Raw genomic sequence first — 6153 nt, forward strand, 5'->3', positions numbered from 1 at the left:
TCTCTCACATTTTAACTCCACCTTTGATTCAGGCTCGTGAGAATAACTGCACAGCGCTCGGGTAAAAGGAGTTCAAGCAAAGCTTCAAATTCTGGGTGTGAAAGGACGGCTGTACCGATCCAAACACTTACATAGATATTAGAGAATATTACGTTTGTTTATATTTGCATGCACTCTTACTTACTTCCTGTAACATGCGTGCATGGTGCAAGATAGCTCCCCCTGACAGGATGCAATTTCATTTACGTATTCGATATTTCCCGCCACACACAGAAGTACGTCTTAAGGGGGAGAAAAGCATCACAGAGAAAAGATAATGGAAGCAAAAGTCACCGGCGATAAGGACAGGAAGGATATAAAGCAACGCGTGGCCGTGATAAAACGCCACAAATGGAGGACGAGAGATTTTGATGATTGAGGGCCTCGTGGTGGTTGGCGGACGAGCGGAGAGACGGCCGATGAAAAGACGGGCGAGCGAGAAGGAGGAGCAGCAGCTACGGTGCGACGCCAGTTTGTTCCTGAAGTTCGGCTCTCACCTCTTCCCACTCCTTCATCCTGCTCTCTCCGTCGGCCCGTTTGTTGCCCTGACAACACTCTCAATCGTTGAACTGCACTCTCGGTGGAGTGGAAGCAGGGGAAGTGTGTGTGTGTGTGTGTGTGTGTGTGTGTGTGTGTGGCGGCACTAATACTGAGATAGTGTGTGTGTGTGTGTGTGTGTGTGTGTGTGTGTGCAGTTGTATAGCTGTTTTATTTATTGCATCTGGGTGTATTTGAGTACAGTAAGTTATCTCAGTATATGGAGCAAGCTGCAAAGACTGTTTGCGATACTAGAGCATGTACTTGAATTGTACTGTGTGTGTTTTTTTTTTGTTGCTGTCTTGAAGAAGATATTACAATCTCAGCGGCAAAGTACTTGTGATGAACTGATTTTACTTGTTCAACATTTTGGGAAATACACTTATTTGCTATCTCGCCAAGAGTTAGATGAGAAGACCGATGCCTCTTTACACTATGACGCTATCGCCATGCAGCCACTTAGCTTAGCTTAGCTTAGCATAAAGACTGGAGACAAAGAAACAGCTAGCCTGGCTAGCCCAGGCCTAGACTCAGGCTAGCTGTTCTGTTGTTTTTTGCTTTGCTAAGCTAAACTGCTGCTGGCGATAGCTTCGTATTTGGACGAGCGCGTTATCGATCTGCTCGTCGAACCTGCAGCAAAAAAATACCTCGTATCTCGCGAAATATTGAAAAACGTCTTAGTAACGAAAGAAATATTGGAAATTTGTGCGCATAATTTAAGGATGCACACAACACACTGGTTTTTAACAGTAGTATAACTTTAATTTTGATATTTTGTACGATTATGTCTCACTGAATGTGTAGCGGTGAACAGATTCTGAATACAAGAATTCACTGATGTCTTCTGAATAATAATAATAAGATTAAAAAATGCTAGAAATATTTAATCAGATCTGTGGTAAAGTAGCACAGATACTGAAAAGCAATGAGCAGCATCTTATCTGCTTGGCGTTTTTCCTCCTCTCTTTCTCTTACCGGAAGGTTTTCTGCCACCAGAGCATCTAGATTACAGTAGACTGCAGTTGTCAGCATTTTCCTGCAGCAGGAAACATAACTTTTGGGGATGTGTGGGGACACAAAACCTGGGTGAAAATTGCTTTAAGCTGATGAACAAAAACAATGAGGCTTACATGTAGCATCAGCATGTTGAATGTCGTGTCAGCAAGTCCCCCCCCCCCCACCCACCCACCCCCCTTGTTGTATCTCACCTCTACCGATGTAATATTTTGTGTTCTGAGCTGAAAAGGTCTTATGAGCTCATTATGTAGTCGCATATTGTCCTCTGTGTTGAGTCTATGGTGGTCTTATTGAGCAGTCTTTCTCTTTGTGGCACTGGCACAATCCTAAGGTGTGTGTGTGTGAGAATGTGTGTGTGTGTGTGTGTGTGTGTGTGTGTGTGTGTGTGTGTGTGTGTGTGTGTGTGTGTGTGTGTGTGTGTGTGTGTGTGTGTAAGCATCCTGGTCTCTTTGTGCGCCAGTCTGGCTGTTGGCAGCGCCGTTTGATTCTTGGCAGGTGGATCACAGCTTCTTGCAGCCCAGCTGAAGCGGTGGATGCCGACCAGAGAGAGAGAGAGAGAGAGAGAGAGAGAGAGAGAGAGAGAGAGAGAGAGAGAGAGGAGAGAGAGGAAACAGGGACAGACGCAGAAGGAGATGAAGACACCAAGAGAAAGAGTTTTTGGGTTTACTACACATGGTTCTATCAGTACTCTAGTTTCAGCATTTGTACAGGAATTTACAAATTCACACCCTCCTCCTCCTCCTCCTCCTCCTCCTCCTCCTCCTCCTCACCTTTCACTCCCAGAATCTAAACCTCACAGTTTACTGCTGAAAATCAATAAGACAGCATGTCTCTCTGTAATCGAACAACTCTCACAGTAATCAGGTCACATGTACATGTGTATGGATCTGTGCATTTATGCCCTGTGATGAAAGCATGGGAAATATTACGGGGGTGTGTGTGTGTGTGTGTGTAAAAGCGAGAGGGACTGGTCATTAGATCGAACATGAGCCAGGCCTGAGTGACTGACTGATGAGCTTGGTGTTTTTATTCTGGGCCGAAGCAGGCCTGCCCAAGGCTTAGATTTCACACACACACACACACACACACACACACACACACACACACACACACACACACACACACACACACACAATTTAGCCAGTTCCCTGGAGAAAGAGAAGAGAGAGAGAGGGAGACAGAGTGGGAGCGTTTAGAGATGGATGGAAAGATCAATAAGAGGTGTGGCTTTGTTTTTGTTTGCGGAAGGAAAAAAAATACATATTTTCATAATTTCTTTGTTTTCTCCTCATCTTTGACACACACACACACACACGTACTGTGTATGCACACAGGGCTGTGTCAGCAGACAGGAAGCTTCAGTGAATACATAATTGATGAGTCCAGTCATTGATTACAAGTGATAAGTGGTATTGACAGGAGGTGTGAGGAGAAGAGAAGAAGTGTCGATGTGTCGGTTAATGTGTGTGTGTGTGTGTGTGTGTGTGTGTGTGTGTGTGTGTGTGTGTGTGTGTTTTCCCAATGGGCTTCTGCACGATGGGGGACGACAGACACAAAAAAGTTTCTTAAAGGATCAGGTTGTTCTTGCTCACTGTACCTGTAGAAGTTTGCCTTTCTAGCCACGCAGATAGTTTTGATTTTATTTTCTTCGATTTTTGAGATGACGTCTCCGAGATTTCTGCCTCCAAAAACAACAGTGTTCACATTTTTTTGTTCAGTTGCAGCTAAAAGAATAATTTAACATGTTGGGGGAATTATCTGCTACTTCTGCTATCTCTGTTTAAAGTGTGGAGCCGGTGCCAGCAGGAGATCAGTCTAGCCAAGAGCAGGTCTCCTGGAAGCAGGAGGAGGAGGAGAGGAGGAATGGAAGTGCGTACAGGTCCATGGAGATGGAGAGAGAAAAGAGAGAGAGAGAGAGAGAGAGAGAGAGAGAGAGAGAGTAGCTGAGGATTGAGAAGTTAACAGTTCACGCGCTACACTATGAACTGTATTTGAATATTGTGTGGGAGCGAATTAAAAACCCTTTAAATGTTTCAAAAAAATCAAATGTTAACAAGCTGAGGTGGAGGAAATACTCAGATCTCTACTTCAGTAAAAGTGTAATACTACAGTGTAAACGTATAGTAGTAGTAGTAGTAGTAGTACAACACATACTTAAAGACAACAAAGTAGAAGTACTCATTACGCGGATCAACCCACATTACGATATTATTGTTTGAAAGTTATTGATGCTTAAACGTGTTCATCATGTTAATGTTGCAGCTAAAGGTAAACTCGTTTTTAATGACTGTATTTACCGCTGGGTAGTTTGATCTGTAATAAAAAATCATAATTTAATAGTTTATTTTGATAATCTGTCGGATAAATGCGGTGCAGTAAAAAGTACAATATGTCCCTTCTAAGGTGTAGTGGAGTGGAAGTGTACAAGTACTTTAACATTGCACTTAAGTACAATAATGTACATAGACACGCGCCCCCCCCCCCCCCCCAGGATGCTTAAGAAAGCATCGAAACACAGCTTGCTTATCAAAAACTAAATTGTGTCGTACATATTTATATTTTCGTAGGTTTAGCTACAAACAGTCTGAGCGTCTGTAAATTGGCAGTTTGGAGTGAATAAAAAAAGAATAAAGTGCCAATAAAGAGTTGAACATTCACATCTTTACTCCACAGGTTATTATTATTCCACAGAACGACGATTATAATAAGGGGCAATTTCTTCAGTAGAAAAATAGTTCCAATGTGTTTATAATCAGGACATTGTTTCTGAAACGCTGATATTTAAATGGGAAAAAAAAAAAAAAAACATCACTCCGGGAAGTGAGAAAATATGTTTTTGCAATTTGAGTGAAGCAAACCTTTAATACATGAAGGTTGCTCTCAGTCAGCCTGTGCAACACATGAGAATAACGTTGGAATAACCGTATCTGTGCCAAAACAGACAATTTATTTAAATTCCACGAACCTTGTTGATGGGTAGCTTTCCATCTCTGAGTGTGTGAGAATATGTGTGTGTGTGTGTGTGTGTGTGTGTGTGTGTGTGTGTGTGTGTGTGTCTGTGTGTCTGTGTGTGTGTGTGTGTGTGTGTGTGCGCCTCCCCGGTGAGTCCTGAAATCACATATCATTATACTATTATGTCTAATTTCTGTGCGCCACTCAAATGCCCGTGAACTGAGGGAAGCAGTGTTCCTGAACACACACACACACACACACACACACACACACACAGACACAGACACACACACACGGGCTGCAGGCTGCTTCTGACCTTTTGCTGCTCAGCGCCTCTCCTCCACTGTTTCTCTCTCATCCCTCTCATCTAATCTACCTCACTCTCACCTGGGCAGTGCTGTGCAGCCTCTCTCTCTCTCTCTCTCTCTCTCTCTCTCTCTCTCTCTCTCTCCTCTCCTCTCTCTCTCTCTCTCTCTCTCTCTGCTTCATTATACTGTGCGCACCGTTACGCTCGCACACACACACACACACACACACACACACGCAGACACGTACACTCACTAATACAGCATGACATGCCTCCCTGCTGTCGGGGTGTGCTGAGCTGAGGAGAGCGGCTGGGATCCAGCGAGGGCTGATGAACAGCATGGGTGCGAGAGGAAGAGGAAGAGAAAGAGGAGGAGAAGATAGAGGGGGAAAAAAGGAGGTTTGGACCAATTTTGCAGTCCCTTTGTTATAGCTGCAGGCAGAATGGATGGATGCACAGAGGGGCTCGTAAACAGGCAAACCTCTTCAATTAAGTGATTAGTCTCATTTGCATGCAGGCAGAGCAAACTCTTTTTACTTTTGAATAGTTTTTGCAGGTCACCGCTTCTAACCATTGGAGGAATACGAAAGTGTGCTGCTTTAATTAAAGCGATGCCGTCGCTTAAAATTGCATCAGGTCAGCGACTCGATCCGTCTGATCTTGGACCTGTGGAGTGGAAGCATACAGGTTCAAAGATTTCGATAGAGGGATGATAACCTGAAAAAAAAAAAAGCCACAATGTGAGGGAAAGGGAGAGAGAGAGAGAGAGAGAGAGAGAGAGAGAGAGAGAGAGAGAAAAGAAAGAGAGAAGAAGCAGTCTCTGCAGATGGATACTGATTAAATATTGATGGTCAGCGGTGTTGAAGGCCTGATTAGGACCTGACTGAGCCAAGCCATAACAAGAGCGCGCACACACACACACACACACACACGCACACACGCACACACACACACACACACACACACACACACACACACAGGTGGAGAACCTTGCTCCAGAACCCGAGCAGGTTTTCATTATGCCTCACGCTGGTCAACCTGCCACCTTCCTCTGTTCCCTTTTTCATTCTCACCTTCCTGCATCCTTCCTCCGGTCACACAGAGATCACACACAGGAAACAACATCACAGACAGCGACACTCCAACAAAATCTGTTTTAGTATGGAAGTCATTCTTAGGCTTGAAGTTGTTGGTTCACCCAAATGATAAAAATCCATATATTATCACTCATCTATAGTGTCATCCAGCCACGGAGACGCTTTCAGTTTCATGCGCTGAGTTTTGAGATATACGTCTCTAAT

This window comes from Cebidichthys violaceus, unplaced genomic scaffold (genome assembly GCF_023349555.1).
Source record: "Cebidichthys violaceus isolate CVI_PGR_0920_01 unplaced genomic scaffold, fCebVio1.0.p SCAF_8, whole genome shotgun sequence".
In the NCBI taxonomy this organism is placed as follows: Eukaryota; Metazoa; Chordata; class Actinopteri; order Perciformes; family Stichaeidae; genus Cebidichthys; species Cebidichthys violaceus.